The 16,952-nt window shown below is 40.0% G+C and overlaps 1 protein-coding gene across 1 annotated transcript in view; it reads left to right on the plus strand.

Annotated features, from left to right (window-relative positions):
• Positions 1–16,952, plus strand: part of dlgap2b (discs, large (Drosophila) homolog-associated protein 2b) — a 130,295-nt gene that overhangs the window by 89,837 nt on the left and 23,506 nt on the right. The window lies entirely within an intron of this gene.

Genomic DNA, 16,952 nt, shown 5'->3' on the forward strand with positions numbered 1-16,952 from the left:
ATATCTGGAGCTCCAGCCTGTGTCAATGCATGGGCAGGGGAGGAACCGGGCTGAAGCAGTCCATGACCACGGAGAGAGGGACAGGGCTGGAGCGATCCCTTGGACTCAGAGCGAGGAAGCAGGCTGGAGCTGTCTTTAAAAATTATTTCTTTGCCATGCGCTAATACGTATGGACTGTAATGTCCAAAATGTCCTGTAATGTCCTCTGAGCTAAATAAAGTTGGGCTGAGTTTGACACAGCAGACTCCCTTTAACAGAATCGTTGAACCAAAGCTGACGCTTCAGAGTCCAGAACATCTCTGACATGCTCCGAAAGAATTTACCTCCAAAGCGGTTTGATACATTTGGTAAAGGCTGTTGCTTCCCTGTTTATTTCATTCAGTTGCATTTTTTCTCGAATATAAGCCCCTTTGTTGCAAGATAACTGGACATTTTGTTCTTGTGATGAGCGCTGGCACTCGGTGGATTCTCTCTGGTCTCTCTCTCTGGGCTTGAATACTGAATGAGACTGCTCCAGTTTTGGATCATTTCATCTTGGACTTCTGCGGCAGTGTGCATTTGAAGAAATGTAGTCTGCATCCTTGACTGATGCAATTGTGCTGTAGAATTTACATTTTCAGTTGACTTTGATAGCAGAGGATTTATTTCTGCATCGTACTCTCACATACCAACATTGAAATGTGAGACATTCTCTCTCCTTCTCCCTGACACTGTTATTTATGAGAGCTCACACAAGATGTCTGACACATTGAAACCTCGGATAAAATGACGGGGGAAATCTGTCAGCGGTCTGTCTAAGCATTATTGAACCAGAAACGTTGCAAACAATAACTTTTATTGAATGGGACTGTGGACGTTCTTTGTGAGATACATCAATCCATTCGATACCGCCCCCCCCACCCCACCCCACCCCAAACACGCACACACACACCTATGATCAATGTTGATTCTCCGGTCTTTGTATTTGCAGACAAGTTAGCTTTACCTGAAATTCTTTCTGTCGAAAACTCTCTGGAGCTCTCGGGAACTGTGGTCAATCCGAATGCTATGTAGTCAATGCACGAAGTGCGATGAGATACTATAAATGCTTAACTGCCTGTCTTAACTGTACGTTGGATGGATGATGAACGTTTTATGTCATGCGGACAAGCGGGTCCCCCAGCTGAGCCCCGCACTGCAATCAGGAAAATGGCCTGACTGAGCGCGTGTACTGTACATCTGGCGCTGAACGCGTTCACAAGTCACCAGCCATAAACAATGTGAGGTCTGGCGGTGAGCTCACGCGTGACTGTGTTACCTACTGACACAGTTTGCCGCCGCGGCTCAGGGCTCTCAGCGCGAGTGCGCTCCGCGTACCTCGGAGGACTGACGCGGTTTTTAATCAATCGATCCTTTCGTTGCGCGTTCTCGCGCTTTTCGTTTGGGCCCGCGGCCTTTTCCCCGGTAGCGGCGTCACTTCCTCGTTACGAGAACGGGAAAGAACAGGGTAATCTGCCTGTCTCGGTTAATCATTTTGTTTGTCTGTAGTAATTGCGGCATGCTTGGCTTTTATGTGGCTAGCACCGCGTAATGTTTTTTTTTTTCTATCAGGAAGGCCAGTTAAGTATGGAGACCGTAGATATAATTACGTTATGCGCTGATTTGAATTAGCTCAAGTAAATCCATCAGGATTATTGAGAGGATAAAGTAGTATCCAAATGATTTTTTACATGTTTTTCCAAATGTTACAGTTAATTAGAAGGAAATGTCATTTAATGCAGTTCATTCAATGCAGTGCAGTATGTCTTCTTTAATTTGAGAGTATTTATGTCTATATCAGGTGATTCATGTATGAATTACATCCCATTTTATACCTAGTCCATCATTATACAGTTACAAATATAGTAAGTTTGCAATTCGCCCACAGGGCGACATGCTTTAATTATCTTTCAATGATTCATAATAGAACAACAACAATTTACTTTGTTAAGACAGTTCAATGAGTTCATTTCCAATTTTGGAGTGACAAAACTCTTTAAAAAGAAATAGGATGAAGTAAATAATTAATATCATACCGGGGCATAAAATATAAATTTTCTATTTCTCTATTGGAAAAAGTGTTTTAGGTTTAAAAATTTAAATAATGGAGAAATGGTTGTAAATTGCAGTTATTTGGCGTGTCTAACCAAACAACTTTTCAGAGCTTATTTTAGAATAGCCCTTGTTGCCCTTAAATGATCTAAGTCTATTCCTTTCATCAACCGAGACACCAGTGGTGACTCTTCACTGAGTTACTCAAAAAAGAGCCAACCTCAAAAATAATAAATGGTGCTTTCAGACACCAAGGTATTTTTAGCCAGTATTATCAGTCCTCTGATGGTGATACATTTTGCAGGGAGGGATGTTTATTGTGCAAATGTCCTCATAAGCACCTGGGACAAAGAAGAAATATGATAGATATTGACAAAATAATAAAGCATTGAGATTTGCCCGAAGAATTATGTGCTGTCTGTTATCAGGCAACGTTCAGTTTCTAATATTAATGATGTGACGCTAATGTTGTTTAATTGCTGTTTATCATCATTATAGCCAAACTGATAAGCTGAGCTGTCCATTCTTTCAGATACTTAAGGGATGCCGCTGCGTTATTTCTTCATCAAGCTTCCTCTTCAAACTCTATGAAAAGTTTTTTTTTTTTTAAAGTTTAAAAGAGGGATATCCTAACCAATGAATGGCAATAATTACCAGGGTGTTTAGAAAATTAATTATGACCACAACTTATTCTCATGACAAATCCTGTTGGAATTGAGGCCACGAAAAACATTTGATGTACTTGTTTAAACGAACATGAATCTTACCTTGAAATCCCTAAATGTCAACGTACGCACACAAAAATATTCTGCTAATATTGTTGTGTTGACTTTCGTAGGAGCGAAAGAGAGCTACTGTCTCTAATCACTAGTGGTCAGGAGGTGGAGCACATAGACAGTTTTAAATTCCTGGGAACAACAATCTCCTCCTCTCATGACTGGGTGGACAACTGCGTCACCGTCATTAAGAAAGCACATCACAGAAGTTCAGGGGGTGGAGAGAAGGGAGGCTTCAGTTGTACAGAGCTGTAACGCAATCCACTCTCACCTTGTAACAGCCTTTTATAGCAACACTCCTGCTCATGGGGTGAAAAAAAAACAGTTGGATAGGATTGTATGTACAGTTTTTAAGATCATTGGCACTGAGCTCCCCACCAGACCCGCAATTCAGAAGAAAGGACTGAAAATTTTAAATGACCCCACAGACCCAGCCAACCCCACCCCCCTCCACCCCTTTTTGATCCACTCCACTCAGGTAAAAGACTTAGGAGCATAAAAGCCAGAACTTCACACTTTAGAAATAGCACGTACCCTGAGGCTACCCATTTTTTAAACACCTCACGGGTCCACAGCAGCACTGTATGACTTACGACTGTGCAATAATATCAGTACTTCACAGGAACTCACCAGCACTCTACCAAACGGGCCTGTGTAATAGGATTAATACTTGAATGTACCTGGCACTTTACTACTTATGCAACTGACGTGTGCCCAGTAATTTTAATTGATCTTTTCTGCATTCAGTGTGCATGCGCGGGTTTATTTATGATAAGTGCATGCATTTATTCTGTGCTCGTGTTCTAACGGAGGGTTTTGTTTTATGAAACTATGATGTCTCCATATAATTCACGTTCCATAGGCACACTGAAACAAATCCCTGGCAACTACGAAGTTAACGTGGCGATGAAGCATTGAACTGAATTGAAAGTCGCAGCGCCTATTCAACCCATTCCTGCCAGTTAGTCCTTTATATGAGTGACCAGCTCTGGATATGGAGTTCTTCCTTGCCGCTGTTGCTCTGGGCTTGCGTGCGCGGAAGTTCAGGGAGGGCTATGATCTGAAGCTTATTGTGACGAATGCTTTGTGAAATGTGCTATGTGACACTGTTTGATTTGATTCGATTGGATCCTTCAGATGGGAATAACGCATGCTGTTCCCTGAACACATCAGAGATGACTCTGCGATGACTGGCCGACCGTGGTTCACAGCCAGGGAAGTCAGGAAAACATTTTGATGACCGCTGCTGTTTGGAGTGTTATTACTGTATTACAGTCACCCGCTTGCCTCGCCTTGTTTTCTCGCCTGGTGCAGTACTTCAGTGCTCCGTCAGCTAGAGGTCCTGATGGCCTCTTTTCAAGCCCCTTCTTAAGCAATTATCCCATTTGCGGCACCTCGGTAATCTAAGATGATAAAGTAATTGCCACTAATTAAGCACGGACGATGATTGACAGCGATGTTTACTGTACAAGCGACACTCACGTATTAGACTCAGTTTGATTACTTACTGCCGTGGACATGCTACAGTGTTTTTATATGTTGTACAGGGGGATGTTATGTTTTGTTAGAAGTAGTGGTAAATGCTCAAATAAAAAAGGAGAGCAGTTATATAACATTTAACATGCACAAAAAAAAGTTAAATAACACAATTAATTCATGATTCAACTAATTAACTAATCATGGTCTTCAATCAAAACCTTAAGTAGAATCAGGTGTCATTTTGCTGTGCTAAAACAAAAACCTGCTTTTACATAGATTTTCTTTCTGCAGTGATACTCTAGTCTTGGTCCAGGAGAGCTACAGGAGAGTCTGCTGGTTTTTGTTTTGTCCTTAAGATCAGTGACTGACTCAGTCCCAAGAAACCAGAAGACCTGAATTAACTGTGTAATCAACTGCTTCGACTGATCAATTGCTGTGCTACTCATGTGCTGAGTAACAATGAAAGCCAGCAGACCCTGTGGATGTTCTCAGCCATCCTACAAAAGTTGTATAATTACAAAGCGGGAGAACATTTTATATCCATAGGTAGTGATCACTCAGTCTTTGTCACAGTCAATTAAACACAGACAGGGGCTGGCTAAGGCATTTATTAGGCCTATTAGAAATATGGTGAACTACATTTAGAATTTAATTAATTTAGGCAACCTTTGAATACCAGTTGCGTTCTTTAATTTTTAAAGTGATGGCATACCTCTTCAATATATACTGCCCCTCTCTGACTATGGCCGAGGGAATGTTTTTATGCCCACCTAATGAAGTTAGTTAAAACTACATTTTAAAATTAAAAATATGCATTCAACGCCATACTTCTTTGAACAGCTACCAGAGAAAAAATAAAACAATAAACGTGGGACTGAGAGAGGTGGTTTAAAAAAAGAGATTGAAGATGAGCACTGGGAAATGGCCAAGGACGGGCATGGGGGAGGCACACCAATCGACGATGATCAATTTGGCAAACGTGGTTAGGGACAGAGAGGGGTTGGCCATTTCCGTAGAAGGAAGCGGGGAATTCTGGGAATCGGCAGCCTCCCCAGCCCCTGCTCTCGGCTTCCTGGGGAAGTCGTTATGCTAATGACTCCCAATTAGTTCCCACGGCTCCCGCAGCTTGGCAATTGGAGCCTTGATTGCGCTGCCAAAGGTGACGCCGAAGGCAGAGCAAAGTGTTAAACTGAGCGAGCGACGAAGCCAAAGAAGCCCGTCATGGTACCTTGCCCGAACACCAACCCCTCTGGGCGCGAAATGTCACCCTTCTTCCGAGAGGGAAGGACATTAAATTAAATTCTCAACACTTTGCTTTAATTTGGAATGTTTTCGCGTGCCACGGCATCACAAATCTATTTAGACAGAGTTAATATGCGGGCTAGCATGTTTAGCTGAAATTAGCAAGGTCCATTGCTGTACCAGTTCTGCGTTACTGTCGTTTGTAGTGTGAGGGATGACATGCGAGAAGACAGAGTCTGTGTACTGTACGTGCAAAACGGACACCAGCAATGCTACGCTAAGTGCCCCCTTGCCTTGTGTGCCGGGGAAAAAGGCTCTCATTGTATCTGTGTTTGACACTTAGCGTTATGGAGGCTGATTAGGATAATGGCCCTGCCACAGTGAGGCGGCCTGTCCGGGGGGCATGCTTGGACATCTGGATGACTCGCTTGCCAGGGTAATTTTAATAAATAAGCTGTCAAGGCGCAAAACCCGCCTGGTGAATTTTTTTTGTATGTGTTTCCACCATGGAAATGCACTCGAGAAAGGCATTTATCTGAGGTCAGCTGAAGGTCGTGCGGTGTCAGAAATGCACCGAGAGAACGCACATGTAAATTATGACATCAGCATGCTTTGTCACATGTGATTCTTCTTGCTTTGGAAATGCAGTGATCCTTGTCAACATTGCTTCAGTCCCAACACCTGCTGTTTACTCTATCTCCAGAGTGCATTGTGGGCTATAATTCTGGGCATATCAGTGCTGTTGCAGGAAGGTGTGTGACAAGGACCTTATTGGTGGTCTTTGACGAGGAGGGACCATAATGTTGTTTGATAAAATCCAAAAATGTTTCCCTGCGATATTCCATCAACTGACCACAGATGTAGCATAATGCATAAATGAAATCTGAATGCTTGTCTTAAGATTGATTATTTCAGTTTTCGCAGAACATGAAACTTTGTTTAATTTATTCTGGCAAGAGTATTATTGGAACAGAAAAAAGTAGAAAGCAAGGATCGGCATATGTGTATATTTTTTGCTAATAGGGACCACAATATAGGCTGACAAGGCAAAGAATTACAATATTGACTGAGCAGGTTGGAATGAATCCGGGCTTATCTTTATACTGTATATCTGGAGGGACAATGTTTGAAGTACATGTGTGTATATCTACAAAAGATAGCAGGTACACAAATGCTTACAGTGAAATAATTTAAGCTGTAGTAAGGAGGGGGGATGGATTTCTTCTCACCAACTGTCTGTCAAGCACTGGCTGTGGCCATGTTTGGATGTTGTATATCTGGAGATGTCTTCTGCCAGAACCAATAGAACCAGAACTGAAGCAATTCCAATGTGGAGACTCCATTACCCTAATTAAGGACCTTCTGTGGTAAAATGTTAAAAAATAATGTATTTTATTTAATTATCTAAAGGTGGTGTCCAGATACTTTTGGTCATATAGTGTTACTTGGGAATAACTCATAATATGCGAATATAAAAGATGGCAACATATTAAGTTGTTGGTATACCTGTCCATAAAGCTTTGCTCCGGTGTGATTTGGATGTTTTTTTTTTTTGTTGTTGTTGTTTTAGAATAAACACACAGCCCTCCAGTGATCTCACCACGGGGGTGCTCTTTAAAACCTGCAAATCTCCTCACTGTAAAATGTCCCTTAATTCATCCAGTTCTCCGGCTTTTCAAAAATGCATGCTAGAATATTCTGTGAATGGTGCCTCGGTAAGTAAACGGCTCATTTTCCTCAAGTAGCTCAGACGCCGCTGTGTGTTGAGTGTTTCCCTATCCGCCCCCTGCTGTCCCAGAATCCACAGAACCAAAAAGCAATTATTCAGTGGTGCAAAATGGGCTGCACCCAGCCAATGCATGGGTGAGGAGCAGCGGAAGACTGCAGTGTTGTAGCACGCATAAAGAGCCTGTAAAATGCAAGTGTGACCTTCGCATTAAAATATTAAAATACAACAGGCTAAAAATAAAAAAAAACAGTTTAAGAGGTCATAAACATGGTGTTTCAGCTGCCTTTGTTGTAGCCTTTGATTAATGCAGTGTATATTGCACTTACAATGTATATTGTAGAGTATATTTATGTATATCATATATTCTGAAACATTGAATTGTGAGATTGCGTGGGCCCGTATTTTTTGTCTATCTGATGAAAGGAGAAGAAACTTGGATTTGGTTCAGTAGAGGTAGAAGCTAAGGCAGCTTTCACATACACCCTCAGCATTTGAATGCGCATTGGAATTCTTATCCATTTGCGCTCAGAATACTGATCCTGAGGCTAATACCATTGCTAGTCTCCTCCTCAGCATTTGGATTTGCAAAGAGATTTTGTTCAGGTGCATTTTAGGTGAGAGTAATTCTATTGTCAGTCCCTTTATCATTCCTTTCCCTTGTACTGATGTGCCATTTTTTTAAAATGGTATTTTGTGTTGGAACATTGCTAGTTTTTCAACTGAACATTTGGTCATTCTTATTTTTGGCAGCCCCGTTTTTCCAGGCAAAAAAAAAGTTATTTGCATGATGGCAACTTTTCTCTCACCGCAGAAACTACATTACTTACATCTAAAGTAGCAAACAGATTGTTTGTGACTCATGTGAATCCAAATACATTTCCGACACCAGTATTTTCACCTAAGTGTACGAGCCGGACATATACACAATTTAACCTATAACCTTTCATCTTCTCATACATTTGCCTTTTTAAACAGTTCCCTCAACACGTGCACACACAAATTTACACGGCGCATAACTATTATGACTAAGATGTTACAAAATACAAATGACTGTAATTGAATCTACATTATTATTGAAAGCTGCTTTCATTTCAATTACAAAGGATTCGTAAAGGCTAGGTCTTGTTTATGTCTGGGTGATACACACTGAGCACAGTCATGGGTAATGCTTCTTGATAATAATATGCTTAGGGAATTATGTTTAGGATAATGCAGTTGACGATAATGTGAGTTCCTTTCTCCTAGCAGGCAGCAGGCTAGATGAGAGTTCCTCCTGTCCTTCCCCTCTTTCGGTATGAGGCTTATGTCGGCTCAAGTGTGACGGGAAGAGCCTCTCCTCCGGTGAAACAGACACTCGCTGAACTCACTGGAGATGTTGGGGGGGTGCAGCGGTTCCATCTTTCACCACCTGCTTCGCTATTGCAGACAGACTATGCGGCTTCGGGTTATACATCCCCAGTCCAGAAAATAAATCACTCTCGCACTGCTGGGGGGACGTGGGAGGAATCTATAAGCGAAGGTTTGGGGCACCGAGGGAATGAGATGGAGGAGAGGGTGGGACGAGAGAAGTGCAGGCTGAGAGGACATCACTCCACTGTCTTGCTCATAGCTGAGGAAGCTTCGCTGATCAGAGAACGGCAATTATAAATGATAATTTATAATGGTAATTATTGTTAGCAATAGTCCTGTGGTCCTCAATGGCCTTTACATTTGCAGTTTGACTGGGGCACCAAGGTTAATGGCCTTTTCCTTCTGAGCCGTGAAGTTTAATGACTGAAGCGCATCATACACTGCGATCCAATAAACATTTGTCCTTAACTTTGACTAACAATTATAAGCAATGCTTTTTTTTCCCTTCACAAGCACAGCATGGCCAATGCATTCTCTTCAAACTGAGTTTGCGAAGACGAATTATAATGTTTAATTTTACTTGTACAGTAAGTCAAAGGACACATGTTGATTGAATACAGGCCATGGTCTCTCTAAGATAACACTGAAGGGCAGAACCTCAGCACGGTATCTCCTTCACTACCTTGGGGCACTGCCTTTTCACCTCCAATTCTGACTTGATTGGTGAATGTTTGCACGGCTACTGACCATGCCTGAGATGTACTTGCATGTCATGTTTGTTAATTTTTTGGAACATTCTGGAAAATCTGGCTCCCAATCTGCTCATCTCAGTTTTGGCCTCACTCAGTCCTCTGACTGGCCAAACTGGTGCTGGAGACAACATGTTCAGTGTCCAGTCTGTCCACTGTCTCAAGACTCTTCACATGTAGACAAACTTGGCAGAAAACCATAAACCCCTTCAAATGACATTAAGCAATCCATAATAACATAGTGGCCTAGGAGCAATAGAGGTGGGATGGATGAAATTTACATAATCGCCTGTAGTCCTGGAAGGGAACTCCTCCTGTGATGTTATGGCCAGACCCTTTAGAGAGGCTCAGTAGAATAGCATAGGTCCGCACCAGCTGCAGTAGGTCTCATTTTGATTCCAGTGTCTTATGTGTGGGAGTTTGGCAGCTGTGTCCTCACAGTAACACTACATTTTCTGTCATATTCACTCAGCAGACTCCCTTACCTGGAATGAAAACTTTGGACGGTTGCCATTTTACATCATTAACAAATTTAGATGCTCATGAGTCATTTAAAAAAAATTCAAAACATTTTAAATTGTGAAAGCAATGAATGATAATCCTAAACTTTATTATTTTTTTTGTTGCATCATGTTGTGTGACATACAAAACCACATTGCACTCTATATATTTAGTACCTGTGCCCATTCAGAAAAAGTGAGGTGTTAAAATGCAGAAAAAATAGTTGAAAGTCTTATTTACTACTGTAAATATAATGAGATGAACATGAAAAAGCAGTTGTATTATTGCTCACTAAAGCAGAGGAATGATAATAAGTGGATTAAAATGGGGCGTAGTATTGAAAATGGCTTGCAGCTGCAAACAGACTGACTCATCAGCAGACTCAAATAAGCTACTGTAGCGGTTCTGAACTGTAACATATAGGCTATACCCAGCTATTGAGGATTATATAAAACAATTAATTTTTATGGTGATCTTCCTGTAAACTACCTAATGTGCTTTACAAGATAATAATTAAAATGTAAATTAGCTAAAAAGTCCAGATGTAGAATGAGCGCATAATAACAGGTAAGCATGACCTTCGATGTTAAATTAATTCACTGAGTTCTGTTGCAAAAGAGAAAGCAGATATATCTTTGATGTTTGTAACAAAAACATTTATGGTTTTGTCAGCACAAAAAAAAACAAAATTTCCATTCAAAGTTTGGCCTCAGTTTTTGTATGTCACTGTCCATGGCTTTGCGTTTCCTCCTTACCACCTGCTCATCTTGAAAGTGACAAGGTCAATGATTAATCCAAATCTGTCCGTAAATGAATAGCAAACTAATGATGGTAATGAGCAAGCTGGTGGTAAATTGTATTACAGCAATAAATTACAATTTCTTAAAATATTTAGTTGCTACCCTTTAGGTTTCAGACAGGCTTCTAACATAACAGTATGCACAAAACATGACTGGAGCATGTCCCTTACATAACATTATAGGCATTTAGCAGACACTCTTATTAGCGACTTGCACAACTTATACATAGTATTTACATTGCATTAATTTCTACATATATAAACTATATATGTATATATACTGAATCTGGGTATACAGTATATACTGAAGCAATGCAGGTTCAGTACCTTGCTCAAGGGTGCAATGGCCATGTCCCACCCGGGAATCAAACCTGCCAATTCTGCGCCCTCTGATACCCAAATGAACTTCAGTCCTGTCCCATTAGTGCAGTGTCTTTCCCCCCGCTCTGCCAAATGCTGCTCCCTCTTACTCTGTGTTCTACCAGCTGAGCTCCTCAGTTGTTTCCCCAGATGACAGAGCAGCTGACAGAGGCAACGGGGAAACTGCAGGTGTTTGACATTCGGTGTGAGGGATTCACATTAAACAAGGAGAAACCCTCCCCCCCCCCCCGATCACCCAGACCGAAACACTCCCTCCCAGAGAGACCCTACAATCACTTTGCGCGACGTCCGGAGAGGGGTCACGTCACGGGCACGTCAAAACGGGCGCGAACTGGATTTGTGGCGAGCGTCGCTTCGCGAAATTCAAGTGTCTTATCCAGGAGCCCCTGACACTTTCACATCTTTGCAGCAGATGACAGACAGATGACATATGCGTGACGCCTCGTAGTGGTCGCATTGAAGAATTGGGTTAGCAGTGATTCAGAAGAGCAGGCCACATGGGGCGTCCTAGCAACAGCCAATGGTGTGACATTTGAACTGTAGATAATAGTGTGCTGAAAGCACTATACAGAGGAGGAAATAATATTCAAATCTTATTCATAGTATCTAACACACTGCAACCGAGGCCCTAACACCTGTGTGAAGACACTGTAACGTGAAGCGCAAAGGTCATTTTTTATTCCTATGGGTTACTTTGTGTTGCTGGTGTTGTTGCCATAATCTGAACCTGAACATACCATTAAAGTACCCTAAATCCTACAGCCACTGATTTAGTTACAGGTCATATGAGTTGTTAGTATGTCTTGTTCCTCTTTGGTTTCTATGGCTACAACCTACAAGGTTGCCTACATCCCCTTAAGATGTACAAGATGAGGTGTAAAAATAAAAAAGAATTCAGAGAGAAGAAATGAGGAGATGCTTTTACTTGAGAGAGTTTAGGAGTCTGCATGTAGAGAAGCGTTTTCCTCTTAAAAACTATCTAATCACAATGTTTTAGAAATAAATTCTGTAGTCCTGCATTTTCTATTGCTGTAAATGTAATTATGTCATTATGAAATGAAGAAAAACAAACAAAAAATAAATTACTAACTAATAAAATATAATTTGTAATTTAGTAAGAAAGAGAAAGAGAAAATATTTTGATTAAAAATGGAAGTATTTTGGTAAACTGCACTGAAAATATTCACTGCAATTGTATTTACTTTCATAGGGGTACGTTTAGTGTCTCATTTTCAATAGAAGAACCTGGATTCAATCAACAGTTGTCCTTATCTTTAACTCACCAATAAATGTATGTGTCGATTTTTTTCTTAACAAACACTAATATATTATGGAAAAATATGTTTAGGTATTGCCAAACTGTGGTTTTAAGGAAAATATCTAGCACATGTAGTTATAAGTCAAAAGAGGACAAATGTTGATTGAATACAGGCCAATATGTTGAAATTGAATAGGCACTAGGCACTGTACTGTATCACTGAGGAATGAAGACATTTTTTATCACCCTTGTTCCCAAACTGGGGTATGAATACCCCTGGGCATGCTTGGTAGATCTCCTGGGATTTAGGACAAATCGTCTTGTGGATAATTTTATGCATTTGTTTTTATATTCATTCGTTTATGCATATTAATTGTTTAATGATAACATACCAGTCCTGCTCCTGAGTAGCCAACAAATACATAATTTCAATACTTCGTATGGATTCGGAAAATGGTGTGTTGTCAAGCACATAGATTAATTGGTTTCTTCACTTTCAGAATAATTTGTGGTGGTACAGCTTTGCGGAATATGTACACATTTGCCTATGTTAAGGTGTTTCTTTTAGTACACATGCATCATTACTTATATTGTTGTGTATAGCTAGCAATGTATATTTTTTGATGCAATAGCTTTGATTCAAATTACATGTTTGGATATTTTGTCTAGCTTGAGGTTCTCTCCTTTAAAGTTGCCATTATTAGCCTTCCGGTAAAGCTTGATTGTTTCACAGTGATGAGTTGCTACACACAATTTAGCACACACCCACCATGACCAAGGGACCCTCAATCAGTCGATCTCTTTTTTTTTCAAACGAAATTTAAAGTGTGTCGTTGTCCCTATGTAAGATGTCAAGCGATGGAAATAGATTTTTAAATATTTTTAAAGTCTGTGAGACACATGCATTCTTATATGCATATGTTCAGACACACATTCTTGCACAAACACAGAAACGTGCAAAAACAATTTTTAAAAAATCTAACTAAAATAAACAAACAAACAAACAAACAAACAAACAAAAAAAAAAAACAGTAAATGTTTGCAATTAATGTTCCTGATTACAGTTTTAGAAAGGGCAAAGTCAGTTGTCCTAATTGGCCGAGAGTGTCTGGCTGATAATGAGCGTTACTTTTTCACTGTGCGGAGAACAGATTAATATTGTCAACTCTGAGACAAAGGGAGGAAGCTGGAGAAAGAGCGAGGACGCAGGAATGTGGCGGTGAATGAAGACTCCCGTGGCTCTGTGCGATTCGGGGGGAAAATGCCTAATTAGCCTGTCTGGAGGCAGATGAGGGAGCGCAGGGGCGAGGTGGTTGGTGGGGAGGTGGATCGTTCTGTTCCAGCGGCTCTGCTCGAGAAATCATCTCCGTGGTCTGATTTCAGCTATCATCATAATGCGGGTAATTGGGCCCTGATGTGCTTGCAAATAAACAAACGGTGGTGGTAGACACCGTGGTGAAATTTTTTACAATTAATTTTGAAGGCACCAGGGGTCTTTTCTATTGGTATATTTAATGTATGGAGTGCACAATGTGATGTACAGTTCAGTCACTTCGACACGTGTTCTTGCTGTACGTACTCTGAGCGCTGAGAGCAGTGTCAAATCCTGCTAATTTTAAGGCCACGTAAGGCATAAGGTTTACTGCACGATAGTAAAATGCTTCCAGTGTGATGTCGGGACATTTCCAGTCAGGATATATTCGATGCGCTTTATATTTTGCCGCAATAATTATTTAGTCTTTTGCTGCAGTTGACATAATGTGGACAATGCTAATATCAATTTTATCACATTTCATTAGTTCTTGTAATAATTGTTGCTGATTTTTTTGCTGATGCAGCTGCAAAGAAAACCAATAAGCTTAAAAAAAACTGGAAATGTGCTATGGGTTTACTAAATAATCTGTGACAGAACATGATACGTGTTGTGATTTTCTGTAGCATTTACAGTCATTGATTTTGCAATATACAGTATTACATTTGCAGTCATCATTATAGAAATGTGCCGTTTACTTTTATATATGTTATATGGATTAATTGCATTTTTAACTGCAAAACCTTGCTCTATCTGAAAGCATTAAATGGCTCAGTAATTTGTTGAATTGAGTGCATTGATTTAGCCATTAACAAACTAATTTTATTTATTCATGTATGCCAATGGACATTGGATGTATAGTGACAGAAATTAATTTTGCTTTGGTTTTGCTGTATGTTCTCAGGAGTTGCTAAGCTCTACCTTGCTTTTAACATTCAAATAGCAAGCTAATGTTTGTCTGTTCGTTCTACCTTCAGTGTACATGAACACATCATCGCCAAGCATTGTGCCTAAGTACCAGTCAAGATCAGTCAACAGGTCTAGTCTGGTTTAATCTCACACTGTTGAAACACTATTTTGGTGTACAAGCCCCTGAGATACAAAAGTGCAGTTTAAATGCAAAAATTGTGTCAGCATGATTTAAAATGATTTAAATACTATTTTCAACCTCAAATGCCACAAAACAGACAATGGTTATGGAGCCAAAGCTAAATCTGCTAGTAGAAACTCACATTACACATATGTCCCAGTATACATCACTATGTAACAAGTGGTCTGTCTTAAACTAAACTGTTCAAAACTTTTGTTTAAACAGCTTGAGGATTCTTATGAATGTTATTTTGCAACTGTAAAATTAACTGTGTTATAACAATAAGGATATTGCTGTTTTACTTGAGAGGAGGTTACTAATAGACTGGAAGGCATTACTGAGAATGTCTTAGCAGATATTGATATAGTGGATAAAGAAGTCATGGATAAATTAAATGAACTAAAGACAAATAAGGCAGCAATCCCTGATGGCATATGCCCAAGGATACATAATGAGTTAGGTGAGATCATCGTTAAAACACTGGCAGGTATTTTTAGACAGTCTACAAATTGGAGAAATTGGACTGGAAGCAAGGTAATATAATACCAATATAAAATAAAACGGACTGTACTCATCCAGGAAACTACAGGCCTGTCAGTTTTACTTGCATCTCATGTAAAATACCGGAATCTATCATTAGAGGCAAGTTAAAATTGTTTCTTGAAAATAACAACATCCTAAGGGATAGCCAGGGATGGTTTTTGCAAGGGAAGGTCATGCCTGACAAACCTTTTAGTGTTCTTTGAAGAAGCTACCAAGTGTTTTGACTGTAACAGGGCTCATCATGTTGTATTCTTAGATTTACAAAAAGCATTTGATAAGGTACCACATGAAAGACTTATTAGTAAAATGGAGACAATAGGAATTACAGGATGTATTTCAGGGTGGGTACTGGTAGAACACAAAGAGTAGTAGGCGGGATCTTATCTGAGCAGGGTATTGTGGGAAGTGGAGTCCCACAAGGATCAGAGCTGAGACCAGTGCTCTTCCTCATTTATATCAATGACCTTGGCAGGGACATTGAAAGTACATTAGTTAAATTTCTATATGATACAAAACTGGGAGGCCTCGCTAATAGTTTGGAATCTCCTATAGTAGTCTGAGTGGGGCAGAAGCCTGGCAAACTAAATTCAACATAGCTAAATGTGAAGTTCTATGTGTAGTAAATAAAAACATGAGGAGATTCATGAAATTGGAATGTTCTCAGTTTGAAAAGGCTTGGGAGTAATGGCTGATTAAAGCCTTTCAGGTTCTAGGCACCGTACTGTAGCAGTAAAAAAGGCTAACAGGATGCTGGGATATATAGCTGAAAGTATTGAGTATAAATCCAAAGTATAAGTTGTCTTATACATTTGGTAGACCACACTTGGAGTAATGTGTGCAGTTCTGGGGACTGTACTACAAGAAAGATATATAGGCTCTGGAAAAGGTTCTAAGAAGGGTGACCAAATAGATTACTGGTATGGAAAGGTAAAAGCTATGAGGAAAGACTTCAGATGCTTGATTTCTTAAAGCTTAGGAAAAGGAGACTTAGTGGTGATTTGATTGAGGTTTTTAAATTCATAAGATAGATTAACAAAGTGAACAACAAGAGATTCTCCAGGTTGAGTTCTGTTAGTAGAACGAGGGGACATTAAAGTAACTTAGCAAAAGGTAAATTCGGCATAAACTTTAGGAAGCATTATTTTCATGCAGAAAGTAGACAATGTGTGGAACAGCCTGCCAGGTCACGTAGTAGTGGGAGTTTTCAGGACCAAGCTTGATACGTTGTTCGATACTATCTAGCCTGTAGGTAATCAGAGCACTAGGTACAACTTAGTTAGGAAAATGACAAGCATTGTTGGGCTGAATGGTCTGTTCTCGTCGTTTTATTATATTATGTTTTGTTAACTCTTAAATTAAAATGAACCCTTAAATTTAAATGGTTTCGAAACAGTATGTGATTCAAGTTTATCTGTGTATCCCACATACTATAGGTGGTTTAATTTCCATATGATCCGCTATTGGGGGATCAGATTTGGTGTATTTCTTATGAAAGATATGAATGAAAGTGTAACTATTACATTACGCACAGCGCTAGATTTGTTCACACATTCATATTTTAACACTTTTTCACATGCAACCTTCCTTCAAAATTGTGTAGTGTCATGTTATTATTAAATAATTGATCTTTCAATGACAGGACTGTTCAATTGGTTGTTCTCACACTCGGTTAT

This window comes from Anguilla rostrata, chromosome 6, assembly GCF_018555375.3.
Source record: "Anguilla rostrata isolate EN2019 chromosome 6, ASM1855537v3, whole genome shotgun sequence".
Lineage (NCBI taxonomy): Eukaryota > Metazoa > Chordata > Actinopteri > Anguilliformes > Anguillidae > Anguilla > Anguilla rostrata.